Raw genomic sequence first — 18,338 nt, 5'->3', positions numbered from 1 at the left:
ATAATCTTATATACAAAAGGTATTAAGAAATACATGGCAGACATAGAAGGACTGGAAACAGAAATTCTGAAATTGGAAAAGGAATTCCAGCCTGGAAGCATATAAAATGCTTGTAAACAAAAAAACTCAAGTATAATACACCACGCACACACAAAACTTTTTAAAAAATTCTATGTAACAAAGATATGAATTTGGAGAGAAAGCACATAAAGTCATGTTCTGGCAATTGAAAGCAGAGGAAATTTTGAAAACAATTCAATTCTGACAGAAGTGAGCTCCGTCTCATATAATCCACCAGAAATCAGTGACACATTTAAACAGCTCTATACAAATTTATATAAATTAGAATCCCCAGAAGTCCTGGCTAGAAGTGGTAACTACTTGTCCACTGTTGCTGTTGATTGACCAAAAAGATCAAGCAAATTAAAGATTTTCCCCTTTACCCCAAAAGAAATTGAAAAAGCCTTAGGCTCACTACAGTCTAATAAATCACCAGGGGAGGACAGTTTCCCACCAGAATTTTATAGAGAATTTAAGGACTTACTCATGCCCCTCATCATGGATGTAATTAACTTAGCACCTAAAACCCAAACACTCCCTGAATAATTTTCTGCTGCCATAATTACTATAATTGATTTTAAAAAAGAGACCCATTAAAAATGCTCTTCACTTTGACCCATTTTATTACTTAACTCATATTATTAATTGGTTTCTAAGGCCCTGGCTTGGCCAATACCTTCTGAAATTAATAAATCCAGACCAGAGTGGCTTTATTTTGAACTGCTGATCAGTCAACAACTTATGTATAATATCTATTATGAAAAGTCTAACGCTGAACCAAGTGTTGCTGTGGTTCTGGTTGCTGAGAAAGCCTTTGACAGGCTGGAATTGGCGTATTTGTTTGGACTCTTGGCCAAGCTCGGGTTTGGGCAACATTTATTAACTGGGTTAAAACTCTTTATCACAGACCCAAAGACAGGGTCACCACTAATGGACAGATCTCAGGAACATTCCTTTGAGAAGGTCGAGTCGACAGGGATATCCCTTAACTCCAGAACTTTTTGTCTTGGCTATTGACCCCTGAGTATAGGGCAATTAGACAAGACTCGGATATCAGGGCAGATGATGTAGTCCTGTATTTAACAGATCCTGTTAATTCGCTTACTAAATGACAGACTTTATTAAAAGGTTATAGCAAAGTTTCAGGATACAAGGTAAACTGGGAAAAAAAAATGAAATTATCCCACTAACAAATTTTGATTCCACTGAGTACCAGTGAACACGCCCATTCAAGTGGCATTAAATACCTTGGAATAATGGTAGATAATGATCTTCAGAATTTATATAAACTTAATTACCTCCCATTACTTAGTAAAATTGAAAATGATTTGAGTAAATGGGTGAACTTGCCCATCACTCTAATTGGCAGAGTCAACTGTGTGAAGATAAATATATTGCCGAGATTGCAATATCTTTTCCATTGCTCATTCTACTACCCCAAACCTTATATGGAACTGTAATGTACCCAGAGTATCCATGGAAAAATTAATATGGGACTATAGATTTGAAGGCATCCCATTGCCAAGTTTCAAAAATTATTATTTGGCAACCCAAATAAGATTTATTTCTTCATTTTTTTTTTGAGGGTGATGATACCCTTCCTGGATACAAATTGAATTGCACCCCCTAAAAGAGGTGTACAATGATATGATTTACAAATGAAATTACAGAATTTTAGCCAATAGATAGACAACCCCATTTTTAAACACTTGGTTAGAATATGGTGTGAGACTAGTGGAGGCTCTGGACTGAAAAGAGGTTTGTCACCAGAAACACCTTTAAGACAAAATGAACTTATACCCATGACTTTGAACCACAAGATTCTGGAAATCTGGTTCCATAATGGGATACAATGTCTTGGAAGATTGCTATGAAAAAGGACTTTTCATGTCATTTGAACAGTTGGAGAAGTATTGTAACTTGTCCAACAAGACCTTTTGTTACCTCCAGTTAGGGACAATTTGGGCCCTGAAATGACTCTACTGGGACTCATTGAAATGGAGAAGCTACTCCATGAAGGAAGTGTATATAAATTTATTTCTAAAAAGTACTTTTTATTGATGAGCGAGAGCCCAAAGCCAGGTTTGCATAAATCTAAAGTGAGATGGGAGTCAGATTTAGACATAACAATTGATGAACAACTCTGATCAGATCTACATCAGGGAAGTTTGATGGCTACTATCAATGGCAGGTATAAATTGGTCCATTATAATTTTCTCCATCAGCTGTACCTCACCCCACAATAATTACACCAAAATAAACCTGAGCTATCAGAGATGTGCTTTATGTGTGGGATAGAGGTTGGCTTCTTCCTACACTCTACCTGGCTCTGCATGAAGACCTGTGTGACACTTTCCCAGAAGACCCTAAAATTTGTCTTCTGGGGCATTTTACAAATGTTAGTAGATCACTAACTAAATTCCAAATTAAATTCACAGAAATTGCCTTATGTGTGGCCAGGAAATGTATAGCAGTAACTTGAAAATCTGATTCCCCTCTCCTCATTGATAGGTAGTCTTCAGAAATGAATAGCTCCATTCCACTTGAAATGGTCACACACAATCTTGGGGGGAGGCGGGGGGGATATAACACCTTCCTAAAAATCTGGCAACCCTACTTAGAATATATAGGTGCCTCACTGGCACCACCATAGGGTTATGACCGATAATGACTGGCCAGCAGACCTCTGAAAAGATTGATATCTATGTAAAAATGAGACAATTTGAGTTTAGACATTGAATTGCAACAGACAGTGGCGAGCACACAGAGATGTAGTGTTAATCAGTTTGAAAATAAGAGTCCCAAACCTTATTGGACTATGAAAGGTTCAAATCCTGCTCCCAAACATTCTTAATTTGGACTAAAGGGGCATGCCTTAGACCAGTCAATTTGTCATAAATAACAGATATTAACTCTTTATCAAAAGGTTCTAATCAAAAAAATGTATCAAGAACATTGACCTCAGGAGCTCTAAGAAAATCAGGGATCTGAGATTGAATAAAAAGCCCGATTTGTAAATACCTGGAAAAAAAAATGAAAGTTTAGTAACTTTAATTTTCCAACCAATTGTTCAAAAGATGCAAAACTATTATCAATAAAAAGGTATTTAAACCATTTAATACCCAATCTATTACCAATCATTAAAAGCATAATCCTGGAAAGAAGGTTGAAAAAGATGATTGGACATAATGGAACTTGCAAGAAAAAAACCCTGAAATCCAAAATACCTTCTAAACTGCATCCATATTCTCAAACTGGATTTAATAACTGGATTGAAACAAAAGATGGTGAGGACCCAAGAAATGCCGAGATAGAAACATTTTTAGTGGAATTTAATTCCATTTCTACAAAACAGTCAACTTGATTTGAAATTGTAACAAGAACGCAAGGTTACGTATATTGACCGCACAATAATAAAATCTGAAATTAGGAAGTGCCAAACTACCAATCCTTTTAGTCTTTTGAAGATGAGCTTTATTTAAATGGAGATGTTTTCCTTGCCATATGTAAGGCGATATAAGTGAATCAAATGAGACAAAGAACAATTTAGGAAGAAAAATTGGTGTAGACTGAAAGAGATTCAAAAATTTAGGTAGAATGTTCATTTTAATAGAATTAATACGACCAATCAAAGAGATAGATAAAGAAGTCCATGTCGTTAAAAGACAGTTTCACATGCTTAAGTAAAGCAGGGAGTTTTCCCTAAAAGAAGCTTGTGATTCTACATAATTGTAATGCCAAGATAAGTAAATTGATCTTTCACAAGCTTAAAAGGAAAATTAGATTATATTAGTACATGAGAATTTAGAGGGAAAAATTTGATCTTATGCAGATTTAACTTGTACCCTGAAAACTGACTAAACTGTGACACTAGGGATAGTATGGAAAGTAAAGAAGTATCAGGATTTGATATGAAAAGCAAAAGGTCATCTGCATAAAGGGAAACTTCATGCTCCATTCCCTTCCTATTGATCCCAGAAATATCTCTGTACTCGTGAAATCCAATTGCTCGAGGCCAAATCAAAACGTAATAGACTTAAAGGACAGCCTTGATGGGTATCCCATTGGAGAGTGAAAGGTTTTGATTGTTGTTAATTAGTAAGAATTGAAAAAGTAGGACATGAATATAATCCATGCAATCAAACGTGGTCCAAAATTATAATTTTCCAGGATCATAAATAGATAACCCCTCTCCACCTGGTCAAACGCTTTTTCTGCATCTAACAAGAGAACACATTCCGGGACTGCAGTGGGAGAAAGAGACAAACGAGATGTGCTCCACACTAGGGTCATGCCCAGCGCGGAATGCCACACTGACCACTGGCTGGTTCGCTGCAAACTCAACCTTCATTTCAAGCCAAAGTCCAGGAACAGTAAAGCCCCCAGAAAGAGGTTCAATGTTGGAAACTTGCAGTCAGACGAAGTGAGAGGAAACTTCCAGGCAAACCTCAAAGCAAAGTTCGACGAAAACAACCAGAAAATCCAGGAGATGCTGGCAAAGAAGCGAGCTGCCCACCAGGCTTACCTTGCAAAGCCGTCCTGGCCAGAGAAGAAATGAGCCTTCCGTCACGCATGCAGCAATCTTCAGCGCAAACTCCGGGAGATCCAAAATGAGTGGTGATCTAGACTCGCCAAACGAACCCAGCTCAGCAAGGACATTGGCGACTTCAGGGGTTTTTACGAGGCTCTAAAGGCTGTGTACGGCCCCTCACCCCAAGTCCAAAGCCTGCTGCACAGCTCAGACCGCAAAGTCCTCCTCAGCAACAAGATCTCCATCCTCAACCGATGGTCAGAACACTTCCAATCTCTTTTCAGTGCCAACCGCTCAGTCCAAGAATCCGCCCTGCTCCAGCTCCCTCAACAGCCCTTAAGGCTAGAGCTGGATGAGGTCCTCTCCCGGGAAGAGATATATAAGGCAATTGAACAATTGAAAAGTGGCAAAGCAGCAAGTATGGATGGAATCCCCCCCAGAGGTCTGGAAGGCTGGCGGCAAAACTCTGCATGCCAAACTGCATGAGTTTTTCAAGCTTTGCTGGGACCAAGGAAAGCAGCCTCAGGACCTTCGTGATGCCACCATCATCACCCTGTACAAAAACAAAGGCAAGAAATCAGACTGCTCAAACTACAGGGGAATCACGCTGCTGTCCATTGCAAGCAAAATCTTTGCTAGGATTCTCCTAAATAGAATAATACCTAGTGTAGCCGAAAATGTTCTCCCAGAATCACAGTGCGGCTTTCGCGCAAACAGAGGAACTACTGACAAGGTCTTTGCCCCCAGACAGCTCCAAGAAAAGTGCAGAGAACAAAACAAAGGACTCTACGTCACCTTTGTTGACCTCACCAAAGCCTTCGACACCGTGAGTAGGAAAGGGCTTTGGCAAATACTAGAGTGCCTCGGATGCCCCCCAAAGTTCCTCAACATGGTTATCCAACTGCATGAAAACCAACAAGGTCGGGTCAGATACAACAATGAGCTCTCTGAACCATTCTCCATTAACAATGGCGTGAAGCAAGGCAGCTTTTTCGCACCAACCCTCTTTTCAATCTTCTTCAGCTTGATGTTGAAACAAGACATGAAAGACCTCAACAATGAAGACGCGGTACCGCACGGATGGCAGTCTCTTCAATCAGAGGCGCCTGCAAGCTCACACCAAGACACAAGAGCAACTTGTCCGTGAACTACTCTTTGCAGACGATGCCATTTTAGTTGCCCATTCAGAGCCAGCTCTTCAGCGCTTGACGTCCTGTTTTTCAGAAACTGCCAAAATGTTTTGCCTGGAAGTCAGCCTGAAGAAAATTGAGGTCCTCCATCAGCCAGCTCCCCACCATAACTACCAGCCCCCCCCCCCCCCCACATCTCAATTGGGCACACAAAACTCAAAACGGTCAACCAGTTTACCTATCTCGGCTGCACCATTTCATCGGATGCAAAGATCGACAACGTGGTAGACAACAGACTCGCCAAGGCAAATAGTCTTTGGAAGACTACACAAAAAAACCACCTGAAAAACCTCACAAAGATTAGCGTATACAGAGCCGTTGTCATACCCACACTCCTGTTCGGCTCCGAACCATGAGTCCTTTACCGGCATCACCTATGGCTCCTAGAATGCTTCCACCAGCGTTGTCTCCGCTCCATCCTCAACATTCATTGGAGTGACTTCATCTCCAACATCGAAGTACTCGAGATGGCATCGAATCCACGCTGCTGAAGATCAAACTACGCTGGGTAGGTCACGTCTCCAGAATGGAGGACCATCGCCTTCCCAAGATCGTGCTATATGGCGAGCTCTCCACCGGCCACCGAGACAGAGGTGCACCAAAGAAGAGGTACAAGGACTGCCTAAAGAAAGCTCTTGGTGCCTGCCACAATGACCATCACCAGTGGGCTGATATCGCCTCAAACCGTGCATCTTGGCGCCTCACAGTTCGGCGGGCAGCAACCACCTTTGAAGAAGACCACAGAGCCCACTTCACTGTCAAAAGGCAAAGGAGGAATAACCCAACACCCAACCCCAACAAACCAATTTTCCCTTGCAACCGCTGCAACCGTGTCTGCCTGTCCCACATTGGACTTGTCAGACACAAACGAGCCTGCAGCTGATGTGGACATTACCCCTCCATAAATCTTCGTCTGCGAAGCCAAGCCAAAGAAAGAAAAATGACTTTTAAATAAAAGCAGTCTGATCTTCCAAAATAATTGATGGTAAAACATTCTCTAACCTACAAGCCAAAACTTTAGCCAAGATCTTCATATCAACATTCAATAATTAAATCAATTGATTATCTATTTAAAAAGTCAATATGCGAGAAAGAATGATGAACAGGGGATAAAAAAGAATATTCTCTCTTATGAGTTTAAAAAACACCATACATTTTGATTTAAAAAGAATGAATTACAGAAGTAGATTTGCTCAAAGTAGCAAGTTTACAGGATGCACAATTCAAAGCAGAGCCGAACCAACAATAAAATTACCCCCCAACACCAATGAGTAAAGACTCAAATCTGATAAAGCTGTGAAAAAACTTTCAAAAAATCCCACATCATCAACATATGGGGCATATACATGAGCAAAAGCTACAATTTTATTATATAATTTGCCTGTAATTATAATGTTTTGACCATTTTTATCTGACATAACATTATGATGCATGAAAGCCTGAGCAAAATGTGCAGCATGCAACTCAATGTTAAAGACTCTCCCTGCTAGATCCAACACACTTTAGATTGGGGGGGGGGGGGGGGAGGTGAGGATGGGGTTTGCAGAGCTTTCAATTGTCTGCTGAGATTCCTTTTAAGTGACAGGTAAACAAAAAGTGAAGTACTGTGCTCAGTCTCAGTACATAACAAAAGCTTCGAGCTCCCTTTGATGCTAGAAGCAGCTGAACAGTAGGTCACAAGGTGATTGATAACATTGGGTACATATCTGATGTGTATCTTGATCAAATTTCACAATGGGAGTAATCTTAACCTTGAATTTATCACTAAAATGCTTTTCTCTGGATAAAATCAATGATTTTAAAAAAAGTTCTGTGTACAGCATTGTTTGCTGCAATTTAAAGTGGTCCACAGAGCACGTCTCAAGTTAAAATGTCCAGTTTTTATTCAGATATGAATCCTTTATGTGTCAAATGTAAAACAGGTGATGTCTCTTTAGTTCATATTGTGATGCACTGTAGTGACAGTAAGCAGACACAAGATTCAAAGACTGAAACAACAGGCTTTATTCAGCTTAAAGTCTCCGCTGTGTCTAGCTCTGCCTTGCTCCTGAGTGACTGACCTCGAGAGGGGCCGGATGTGGCTTATATTCTGGGCAGGTGATTGGCAGCCGACTGGGTGCGGTTTGGTTCATTCCGGTTGACTGATTGACAGCTGGCCAGATGTTGTATGTCCTCCAGTGATCTTCCTGCAGTTACAGTGGTCACCCCCTGCAGTAGGCTCTTCTTTCTTTGGCTTGGCTTTGCGGATGAAGATTTATGGAGGGGTATGTCCATGTCTGCTGCAGGCTTGTTGGTGACTGACAAGTCCGATGCGGGACAGGCAGGCACGGTTGCAGCGGTTGCAAGGGAAAATTGGTTTGTTGGGGTTGGGTGTTGGGTTTTTCCTCCTTTGTCTTTTGTCAGTGAGATGGGCTCTGCGGTCTTCTTCAAAGGTGGTTGCTGCCTGCCGAACTGTGAGGCACCAAGATGCGCGGTTTGAGGCGATATTAGCCCACTGGCGGTGGTCAATGTGGCAGGCACAAAGAGATTTCTTTAGGCAGTCCTTGTGCCTCTTCTTTGGTGCACCTCTGTCTCGGTGGCCAGTGGAGAGATTGCCATATAACACGATCTTGGGAAGGCGATGGTCCTCCATTCTGGAGACGTTATCCACCCAGCGCAGTTGGGACTTCAGCAGCGTGGATTCGATGCTTGCGGACTCTGCCAGCTCAAGTACTTCGACGCTGGTGATGAAGTCATTCCAATGAATGTTGAGGATGGAGCGGAGACAGCGCTGATGGAAGCATTCTAGGAGCCGTAGGTGATGCCGGTAGAGGACCCATGATTCGGAGCCGAACAGGAGCGTGGGTATGACAACGGCTCCGTACACACTGATCTTTGTGTGTTTCTTCAGGTGGTTGTTTTTCCAGATTCTTTTGTGTAGTCTTCCAAAGGCGCTATTTGCCTTGGCGAGTCTGTTGTCTATCTCTTCGTCGATCCTTGCATCAGATGAAATGGTGCAACCGAGGTAGGTAAACTGGTTGACCGTTTTGAGTTCTGTGTGCCCGATGGAGATGTGGGGGGGCTGGCTGATGGAGGACCTCAGTTTTCTTCAGGCTGACTTCCAGGCCAAACATTTTGGCAGTTTCCGCTAGTGGTGTAGTATCACTACATTCACCCCTTCTTTAAAATTGTCCTGAGGTGGGGTGGGGGGGAGGTTACATGACAGTCTTCCACAGGATCCAACATATTTACAAGTTCAGATGGCCCAGCGGCCGTTGGAGTCTCTGTGACCATTGCAGGGTTGGCTCCTGGTCAGAGGTTGGTGAGGGTGGGTGAGTGCTAGTCAGGTGGGGGGGTAGGGCTAGGCAGGTGCCAGAGTGGCTGGTATGGCGCAGTGTGGTGGGGTGACCGGGGCAGCCAGAGTCGGAATGTGTGTGAGGCGTTGGAGGGGCGGGGGAGAGGGGTCATACCCTGCGGTTTGAGTATGTAAGGGGTTCCCAAGGTGGGGAAAATGTGGCAGGCCGACGTGGTCCTGGGTGTCCCACAGATGTCCGGGGCAGGGGAGATGCTTCAGGCCGGTGTGGTCCTGGGGTGGTGAGGGCTGTTGTGTAGGGGTGGGTGCCCCTATTGGTGCCAGGTCCCTAGTCAAAACGGTGTCCTCCCTGCCACTGCGGTACCTGATGTAGGCATAGTTATGGTTTGTGTGTAAGACAAGGCTGACCCCCTGCTCGACCAGGGGGTCAGCCTTGTGGCCCCATGCGTGTTTAGATAGGAGCACCAGTCCCGGGGATGTGACCCATGCTGGGAGGGAGATTCCAGTCACCGATTTCCTGGGAACGCAAACAGGCGTTCGTGAGGGGTCTCATTGGTTACCCTGGTCGGTACTGGATGTCATAGCTGAACGTTGCTAGTTCGACTCTCCAGCGCAAAATTTTATCGTTTTTGATCTTGCTTTTGTGGGTGGTGCTGAACATGAATGCCATTGCATGCTGGTCGGTGAGGAGAGTGAATCTCCTGTCTGCCAGGTAGTGGTGCCTGTGGCGGACCCCTTCCACGATCGTCTGGGCCTCCTTTTCAATGGTGGAGTGCCCTGTACAGAAGGCTATTTTTAGCATTGGTCCTGTTTCAGGCTTTGCTCCATACATTGTTGCCTTTGATAAGTACACTAAAACAGCTTTCAAGCCTTTCAGTCCCAGCAATGGTGAATCAGATTGATGGGTGGAGATTCTGATATATTGTTTCCAATGGCTGGAATCTGGACACATTGCTTCCATTGGCTGGGGTATCTGACACATTACGCATTTTCAGGTGGCCAAAATACCCCAATGTAAAGCTGCCTATTCTACCCCTATGCAGCTGTCTGGAGGCTATCTGAAAGTTGAGAACCCAGCCAGGAGGAGCACTTACCTAACCCTTCTCCTGTAGGTATAATCTCCGGCTCCAAGAATTCCCCATTGCACCTGAAAGAAGCAGAAGGACTATGGCCACAGTCCACAGGAACTGGCGTTTGCTCGGACGCGGCTCCCTTCAGCTGGCACATTCAGGTGACAGGCGTCTTCTCTGCGGCCACCTGAACGTCCCAGCCGTGCCTGCTGGCGCATTATCTGTGTCTGAGCACCTGAAAGCGGCTATTGTTTCCAACAATAGCCTGATACAATACTTGGTGATTCTGATACATTGTGTCCGACAGCTGGGGATCACAAAACATTTTCTCCGATGGCTGGAGAATCTGATACATTGTGTCCAACGGCTAGGGATTCTGATTCCTTAAGATCACTAAAACACCACATCCACATATCTGGCACACCAGCCTTACTGATCTCACCACCACTGAGTGTTTGGCCGTTAGGACAATTTGCAGGAAATTATTTGGAATAGTCCACTCACCTACACACTGGGAGCAATTTACAGTTGCTAACTACCAACACGCATATTTTTGGGATGGGGCAGGCAACTGGAACAAGTTCTCGCTGATCTCTCTCTGTAGCTCTGTCCTGTTTATTCTTCTGCTATACTATGTAAACTGGACTGCTCACAAAATGAAATTTCACATGACAATAAACTTAAATTGAATTAGTCAGGGGAGAATGTGCAAACTTCACACAAATAAGACCTGATGTCAAGACTGAACCCAGATTGTGAAGTCTCTTCTCTCTCTTTGGCTTGGCTTCGCGGACGAAGATTTATGGAGGGGGTAAATGTCCACGTCAGCTGCAGGCTCGTTTGTGGCTGACAAGTCCGATGTGGGACAGGCAGACACGGTTGCAGCGGTTGCAGGGGAAAATTGGTTGGTTGGGGTTGGGTGTTGGGTTTTTGTCTTTTGTCAGTGAGGTGGGAACTGCGGTCTTCTTCAAAGGAGGTTGCTGCCCGCCGAACTGTGAGGCGCCAAGATGCACGGTTTGAGGCGATATCAGCCCACTGGCGGTGGTCAATGTGGCAGGCACCAAGAGATTTCTTTAGGCAGTCCTTGTACCTTTTCTTTGGTGCACCTCTGTCACGGTGGCCAGTGGAGAGCTCGCCATATAACACGATCTTGGGAAGGCAATGGTCCTCCATTCTGGAGATGTGACCCACCCAGCGCAGCTGGATCTTCAGCAGCGTGGACTCGATGCTGTCGACCTCTGCCATCTCAAGTACTTCGACGTTAGGGATGAAGTCGCTCCAATGAATGTTGAGGATGGAGCGGAGACAACGCTGGTGGAAGCGTTCTAGGAGCCATAGGTGATGCCGGTAGAGGACCCATGATTCGGAGCCGAACAGGAGTGTGGGTATGACAACGGCTCTGTATACGCTTATCTTTGTGAGGTTTTTCACTTGGTTGTTTTTCCAGACTCTTTTGTGTAGTCTTCCAAAGGTGCTATTTGCCTTGGGGAGTCTGTTGTCTATCTCGTTGTCGATCCTTGCATCTGATGAAATGGTGCAGCTGAGATAGGTAAACTGGTTGACCATTTTGAGTTTTGTGTGCCCGATGGAGATGTGGTAGTCATGGTGGGGAGCTGGCTGATGGAGGACCTCAGGTTTCTTCAGGCTGACTTCCAGGCCAAACATTTTGGCAGTTTCCGCAAAACAGGACGTCAAGCGCTGAAGAGCTGGCTCTGAATGGGCAACTAAAGCGGCATCGTCTGCAAAGAATAGTTCACGGACAAGTTTCTCTTGTGCCTTGGTGTGAGCTTACAGGCACCTCAGATTGAAGAGACTGCCATCCGTGCGGTACCAGATGTAAACAATGTCTTCATTGTTGAGGTCTTTCATGGCTTGGTTCAGCATCATGCTGAAGAAGATTGAAAAGAGGGTTGGTGCGAGAACACAGCCTTGCTTCACGCCATTGTTAATGGAGAAGGGTTCAGAGAGCTCATTGCTGTATCTGACCCGACCTTGTTGGTTTTCGTGCAGTTGGATAACCATGTTGAGGAACTTTGGGGGGCATCCGATACGCTCTAGTATTTGCCAAAGCCCTTTCCTGCTCACGGTGTCGAAGGCTTTGGTGAGGTCAACAAAGGTGATGTAGAGTCCTTTGTTTTGTTCTCTGCACTTTTCTTGGAACTGTCTGAGGGCAAAGACCATGTCAGTAGTTCCTCTGTTTGCGTGAAAGCCGCACTGTGATTCTGGGAGAATATTCTCGGCGACACTAGGTATTATTCTATTTAGGAGAATCCTAGCGAAGATTTTGCCTGCAATGGAGAGCAGCGTGATTCCCCTGTAGTTTGAGCAGTCTGATTTCTTGCCTTTGTTTTTGTACAGGGTGATGATGGTGGCATCACGAAGGTCCTGAGGCAGTTTTCCTTGGTCCCAACAAAGCTTGAAAAACTCATGCAGTTTGACATGCAGAGTTTTGCCGCCAGCCTTCCAGACCTCTGGGGGGGATTCCATCCATACCTGCTGCTTTGCCACTTTTCAGTTGTTCGATTGCCTTATATGTCTCATCCTGGGTGAGGACCTCATCCAGCTCTAGCCTTAAGGGCTGTTGAGGGAGCTGGAGCAGGGCAGAATCTTGGACTGAGCGGTTGGCACTGAAAAGAGATTGGAAGTGTTCTGACCATCGGTTGAGGATGGAGATCTTGTCGCTGAGGAGGACTTCGCCGTCTGAGCTGCACAGCGAGCTTTAGACTTGGGGTGAGGGGCCGTACACAGCCTTTAGAGCCTCATAAATACCCCTGAAGTCGCCAATGTCCGCGCTGAGCTGGGTTCGCTTGGCGAGGCTAGTCCACCACTCATTTTGGATCTCCCGGAGTTTGCGCTGAAGATGGCTGCATGCGCGACGGAAGGCTTGTTTCTTCTCTGGACAGGACGGCTTTGTAAGGTGAGCCTGGTGGGCAGCTCGCTTCTTTGCCAGCAGCTCCTGGATTTCCTGGCTGTTTTCGTTGAACCAGTCCTTGTTTTTCCTGGAAGAGAAGCCCAGTACCTCTTCAGTGGATTGCAGTATGGTAGTCTTCAGCTGATCCCAGAGGGTTTCAGGGGACGGGTCCGTGAGGTGGATTGCATCATCGAGCTTTGCTTTGAGGTTTGCCTGGAAGTTTCCTCTCACTTCGTCTGACTGCAGGTTTCCAACATTGAACCTCTTTCTGGGGGCTTTACTGTTCCTGGGCTTTGGCTTGAAGTGAAGGTTGAGCTTGCAGCGAACCAGCCGGTGGTCAGTGTGGCATTCCACGCTGGGCATGACCCTGGTGTGAAGCACATCTCGTTTGTCACTTTCTCGCACCAGGATATAGTCCAGGATATGCCAGTGTTTGGATCGGGGATGCATCCAGGTAGTCTTAAGGCTGTCCCTCTGCTGAAAAAGGGTGTTTGTAATGACAAGCCGCTGTTCTGCGCAGAGCTCCAACAGGAGGCGCCCATTGTCGTTGTACTTGCCGACGCCATGCTTGCATTTATTAATTATTAATTTATTAATGGCATTGCCAATACCCTCAAGAGCTATTATCTTATGCACTTTATATGGCCTCCTCCTTTCATCCTTTTTTTTGCCTTGTCAGATTTTGCTTTCTTTCACTTATTACTTGTAGAGCACGTCGAAAGAACCAAAGACTTGTTGATCCAAACCAAGGCTTTTATTAACTAAAAGACTGGAGCATATCACAAGTAGGTCGACGGTCATGCCGGATGGTCGGGCTCCCTAACCTTCATCCACCCTGGGGTCAGTTCTCAAAGAAGGGGTGAATGTGATATTACAGATTCTATCACCAATGTACATATGTACAGACTGAAGTGTAGGATGACTGTGATTAGCTGAGAGTGTAGCCACACCTACTGGCAGGTCTTAAAGGTTTGCTCCTAGCCAGACCAGGTCAGTCTACACTACAATCTGTACATGTACACATTGGTGATAGAATCTGTACTATCTCCCAATATCAGCTCACTTGGCTTGTCCATAATCCTTTGCCCATCCTCAGCTCACCTATCACCCTCCTCCCTTTGATTCAGCCCATTATCCTTCTCCTTTCTTGTTCCTGAAGCAGGATTTCAATCTGAAACATCAACTGTACATTTCTCTCCACAGATACTGCCTGCCCACTGAGTTTCTCCAGAAGTTTTTGTCTATAGATTTCAGCATTTGGAGTCTTTTGTGTTTTCTTTTATTATTCAGCTAGTTACATTGTAGAATCATGGAACAGAGTAACAGGCCCTTCAACCCAGAATGTTTATGGTGACCATTGTATCTATCGCCACTGGTGTGACTTACCCACTTTAAATTTATGGCATTCAGTGCCTGGGCAAGTCAGGCACTGGTTAAATGTGGTAGTGCTATCACAGCCAGTAAAGTTGAACAGAGCTATGGCTATTGCTTGTTGGAAATGTGCAAGATACTCATCCATCTCCAGAGGCCTGTTTGGAGGGTAAATAAAAGAAACACATCAGCTGATCAGCTTGAGGCACAGTATATCTCTACCCTTTAGAACCCAGGCCTGTTCCTCCCTCTCATGGAACAGTGAGTGGTGCCTGGGGGGAAACATGCTATCTGCTTCGATTACACTAGGTACACATTTCTTCAAAAGGGTTGCTTCCTGAACAAAAGGGCATGAACACAAACATCATTTCAGGTTTGCTGTAGGAAGTTAGAGAAGCACTAAATGAACTTTTATTGAATTTAGTATGTTCACTTATATAATGATGCTGACACCTTCTGTTAGTTCAATTGACATAAAAATGTTTTTCCGCTGATTTTCATTTGTACTCAGCATCTGGAGCCTCTTGTATGTGTTCAACAATAGTTGGCCAGCATTGATGGATTCCAGTTGCCCTGATACTACTTTTCTATGGTCACAATGTCTTGGTGAAATCTTTTACCATGTTCATCACTGACTGCAGGGAAATGCAGAAAATGAATTTTCAATGGCATGTTGTACTTTGTGGATTTGCATGCTTGAAATAGACTTACAATATAACAGGAAATCACAAAAATAGCATATCTAAAAAATATAGGCAAATTCTAAGGTGATTTTCATGATCAACAGGCCAAAATCCATAAAGTACACCCAGAGGTATTCAGGATGCAAATTCTTCATTGTTCAGTGTTATTAATATTAGCTGTTGGGAGCTGAAGTTCATTTCTTGAACCTCTGCTACCTCAGGCCATTGGCTACGTGACAAGTCCTTGCTGCTTTTATAATGTACTCCCCACTTTCAGACTTGGTCAAGGACATGGTCAGGTGGCTGCTACATTCAGAATGGAGCTATAATTTCACTAGGGCCAGCTGTGAATCTGAAAAAGCCGAAGTTGGCACTGTTGTTGAAATTTGGTGGAGAATTCTAAATTCTAAATCAATTCTCCTCTGGCCTCTGGGTGAAGAAATTGCTTTTTATCTAAACGGCAGCCCCTTATTTAGAGATGGTAGCTTCTGGTTTTAAACATCATAGCCTTGTGGGTGAAATGTCTTCGGCAAACCTTCCCAGTCTGGCTTGTTTGATACCAGACTCTCCATCCCCCAACCAGCTCAATAAGTACATCAGCTCCATCTAGCCCAGTGAGTGAGAAATCAGTGTTAAGTTTACCACTTAACACTGGATGCCATTCAGAGCTTTTTCCATTGACCCATACCTGCTGAAGATGTTTCATCAAGAAACTGGAAATCCATCTTTTAGTGTTAGAGTGAATACTGTTGTGGTCGAGCTTCTTACGTAATCTTTGGTGGGGAATTACATTGAATGCTTTGGAGAAGTCATACACGCTAAATCAGTGGTGACATTGTTATCAAAGTTTTTGGCCAGGTCATTTGTTGTCAGGATAAGCTGGGGCTCACATAATCTTTGCTTCCTAAATGCATGCTGATTACCAGCAAGAATATTGTGACTGCTAAGATGCCTCATCAGGTTGCTGTCTGTTATGTGCTCCAGGAGTTTGCAGCAGGTGCTTGTCAATGAAGCAGGATGATAATTTGCAGGGTTGGTGGTTGAGCCCTTCTTGAAGAGAGTAATATGTTTGCCTTTCTCCAATCCAGGGGGAGGACACCTGAGTTGAGCGAATGCTGGAAGATAAATTGCAGAACAGGAGCTAGTTCTTCAACTGCAACCTTGAGGGCTTGATTCTGAATCTGGTCTGGCCTAATAGCTTTTCCTGTATTGATGTTAAGCAGTAACTTTTGACACTTTCAACCTCAACTGTGATAGGAGGCATGTCTATATACAGGCTGGACAGTAGATCAGGAAAAGATGAAGGATCCGTATCTTCCTGGGTAAAGACAGTTTGGAATTGGTTTGCAAGAACTTCTGCTTTCTCCTGGTCCTCAGTGATCAGTTATTCCCCTTAAGCATCTGGACACCAGTGTTGTCTGTCCTTCTGTATTTCATGTATCTCCAAAAATTCTTAGGACACTCTCCTTCAAGGATTGTAGAAACATGTGTCCAAAAATTCTTAGGACACTCTCCTTCAAGGATTGTAGAAACATGTTGTCAACTTGCTTTCTCACGCTGGTGAATTTGTCCCAGTCTGATCTTGTACCACTTCTCTTGGCACAGATGTTAAATTTCTCTTTCTTTCTGCAGAGATGTTTTAGTTTTGTAGAAAACGAAGGAGGATGCAGGTCGCCCTTAATAATTAATGAGGGACATGATTTAGTGAATCTCTTAGCCATACCCAGTTGTCTCAACAGACTTTTTATCTGCTTGCAAATTGAAGAAATCTTTCTCAAGTTATTTTGCCAAAACTTTGAATTCCTTGCTGTTCACCCTTCTCCAAAGGGGGGTTTTACGAGATGGGTTAGGAGGGATTTTAGTCTTTGGGTGCTGCTTTGCTTGGATGATAAAGTAACCACTAATTCCAGCACTAGATGAGATGTCTGAAATTAAGTCTGGATGTGTAGTTAGAAACAAGTCTAAGGTGTTTTCAATGCCATTTGTATCATCATATCTGGTAGGGAAAGTGACTTTCTGGGACAGGTGATTATTCAGGATGAGATCAGCCGGAGCCAAAATATGTAGTGAGTTCGAGGATGGCATTCTGCCCCATGTATCTCCAAAACAGACAGGAGATCATTCAGCCCACGGTATCCATGCCACCTCATTGAGCAAATCTGTACCCGACCGCTACAAAGAAACACACAGAGTGTGGCAAGTTAAGCTCACTTGTTTATTAGGGCTGGAAAGGCTGCTTTTATACTGTTCAAGTTCCCGCCGTTTTGCTGATTGACTGAGCATCCATATGAATAACAATAGCGGGCGGGAACATCCATGCATATGAATGCCCTTCTTCCCCAACCTGTTTCTGCTGGGTTAGCTGGGCAGCTTGACCAATGCCATTTTAGGGCTGTTGGTCTGATGCTGCCCCAGCTTCAAACCCCACCAGTTTGTTGTCCTGGGAGTCGCTTTAGCGATCTCTGCCCATGTCTGCTGCCGCGCGATGTGCCGGCCCGATCTCCGCAATTGCAGGCCACCACAAATCCATGTTTCTTTTCTGCTAGACTCTATTACCCCCATGAACCTGATACTTCCCAAACACAACACCCACTTCCACATTGGGGACAATTTAAATAGACAGCCATCCTTCGGGTAAAGGAATATCAACAGGGCAATAAAGTGGAGTCTTTGTTTATTTTGCCCAATGAAAGTTTATTATTGGAGTCTGCAGCCTCAGTTATCAATTGCAAAGACCATAAAATACCCTGTTGTGAGAGATGGGAAAATTGATCTAAAATTATGAACATGGAAGAAACTAAAGTTCATCAGTAAAATGGCTGAAACCAGTTCAAACAGGATAAGTTTGGGGCTTAGGATGCAGGAAAGCAGAGTCAGCACGATTAACATAAGAATCTTCTATCCTTTGTGACAAGACCATAGGACTAAGATAAGGAATGGTAAGGTACAATAGAATGTAGGAAGTTGAGGTAGTCTGGATCAGATAAGGGTCTCCTAGCCCTGGACAGAAGTACCAAGTCATACATTTCTAATTAGCTAACCATACACAGATTTATACATATGAAATTAGCCAACCCTAGATAGAATGAGTCAACTCTGCATATCAAGAGACTGTAGCCCAGAGAATCAGGAAGGTGTGAATAAGGACAATGACATGATGGGGCACCCACAGGATACCCCCTGGTCCTCCAAGTGTACTGAAACTGCACGTAGGCAGGAAGGATTACCTA

Source organism: Narcine bancroftii, chromosome 4 (genome assembly GCF_036971445.1).
Source record: "Narcine bancroftii isolate sNarBan1 chromosome 4, sNarBan1.hap1, whole genome shotgun sequence".
Lineage (NCBI taxonomy): Eukaryota > Metazoa > Chordata > Chondrichthyes > Torpediniformes > Narcinidae > Narcine > Narcine bancroftii.
The sequence above is the reverse complement of the archived record's forward strand: the minus strand, read 5'-3'. Positions refer to the sequence as shown.